This window comes from Macaca thibetana, chromosome 11, assembly GCF_024542745.1.
Source record: "Macaca thibetana thibetana isolate TM-01 chromosome 11, ASM2454274v1, whole genome shotgun sequence".
Taxonomy (NCBI): domain Eukaryota; kingdom Metazoa; phylum Chordata; class Mammalia; order Primates; family Cercopithecidae; genus Macaca; species Macaca thibetana.
In genome coordinates, this window is record NC_065588.1 from 110,793,324 (window position 1) to 110,795,338 (window position 2,015).

A 2,015-nucleotide genomic window follows, 5' to 3' on the forward strand; every position below is an offset into this window, starting at 1 on the left:
GAAAATGACTCCATCTATATAAAATTAGTCTATTTATCAGCTAGCCATGGCAGCTCACACCTGTAATCCCAGCCCTTTAAAGGGCTGAGGCAGGAGGATTACTTGAACCCAGGAGTCAGAGACAAACCTGGGCAACATAGTGAGACCCCATCTTTACTAAAAATAAAAATGATAAAAAAAAATTAGCCGGGCATGGTGGCAAAAAAAAATTAATTAATCTATCTATCTATATACCCATACACATACACACACAGACACACACACACAAATGTTTTATAATTGTATACATGTACATATACACGCATTGCTGTCTTCCCATTCCTGAGCCTTATCACTCATTCCTGACACCCCATTCCATTTCAAAACGCCATGCATCTGTAGGAACACTCAGGCATAAGTCTAAAGAGGTAGGCAAGAACCGGATTACAAATACGGTGTTTCTGTTTGCCTTGCTAAAGAGTTTGAACTTTATCCAGATGTCCATGAAGATCCCGTGAAGGACCAGCAGCCTTAGTGGCTGACTATGAGAACAGAGGAAATACGGTGGTAAATTGGGGGCAGCTGAGGAAGAGAAGACTCTGTAATCTGAGAACAAGTTATGGCAAAAAGTGTTCTTGGGTAATCCCACAAGAGGGTCTCAAAATTCATTTAGAACTGGCCTTAACAGAAACCCCAGAACAGAGGTCAGCTCAGCTCATTCTTTCTTGTTTTCTCTGTGGTAAACTCCAGCTGGTGGTCTCAGAGGGAAGAGGCTTGTAAAAATTAAAAATGAAGGGTGTTGAATCCAGCAGTTCCACTCTAGAGATATGCCCAAAAGAACTGAAAGCAGGACTTGAAGAGGTATTGATACATTTATATTCATAGCAGCATTGTTTGCAATAGCCAAAAGGTGGAAGGAAGCCAAGTGTTCCCCAGTGGGTAAGCGGATAAACAAGATGTGGTATATCCATACAATGAAATATCATTGAGAGCCAAGGGTGGGCGCCAGTCCTTGAAGGCAAATAACTGTAAACCAGACAAAAAGTAACCTTGAGGTGTTTGGAGAGCCAGGTAGCAGGCAAGCGGGGCTTTTCAGCGTCATCTTTAGAATTTGCAACTCACTAGCTCAAGGAAGTGAGATGTCGAAGCTGCCACCCAAACCAGTCAAACCAGGGTAAGATAAAGTCTTCAGAGCCCTCTATACATTTGAACCCAGAACTCCAGATGAACTATGCTTTGAGGCAGGTGATATCATCTACATTACTGATATGAATGACGTCAATTGGTGGAAAGGCACCTCCAAAGGCAGGACTGGACTAACTCCAAGCAACTATGTGGCTGAGCAGGCAGAATCCATTGACAATCTATGTCTGAAGGAGCAAAAAGAGGCAACTTGAGTTGGTTGCGAGAGTGTTTGGACAACCGAGTGGGTGTTAATGGCTTAGACGAGGCTGGAAGCACTGCCTTAGACTAGGTTTGTCATGGGATTTCAGAGATATAGTGGAAATGCTATTTACTCAACCGAGGATTTAACCGAGCCAACAGAACAAGTTGGGAGACACAGCTTTGCATGCTGCTGCCTGGCAGGGTTATGCAGATATTGTCCAGTTGCTTCAGGCAAAAGGTGTCAGAACAGGCTGAAGAAACAATGAGAAGAAGCTGGCTTTGGGCATGGTTAACAACGCCCATGGATCTCTCCTGTAAAAGAAACAGGAGACAGATGCAGTTCGAACATTAAGCAATGCTCTTGCTATTCCAAAACTTTGTCTGCCAGAAGAGGGTTGGTAATTATTTTTTAAGTACATATGAACATGGCAGTGTTGTACTGTGTTGGAGTAGAACAGGTAAATGAAGGGTTCTTACCTTTGGTTTGCCAATAAATGACTGGATTCTTTACTGTATAAAATACATTTATGTTCACCAGAGTAGAACAAGAAGAGATGATTTCTATTTATCAAGCTAAAGGAATTTTATAATTTTTTTCTTTAAAAAAATGAGTGCCGGGCGCAGTGGCTCATGTCTGTAATCTCAGCGCT

General features: G+C 42.3%; 1 pseudogene; it reads left to right on the forward strand.

The window, feature by feature from the left end:
- The first annotated feature begins 1,139 nt into the window (after positions 1-1,139).
- Positions 1,140-1,767, forward strand: LOC126931666 (osteoclast-stimulating factor 1-like; annotated as a pseudogene).
- The last annotated feature ends 248 nt before the right edge of the window (positions 1,768-2,015 follow it).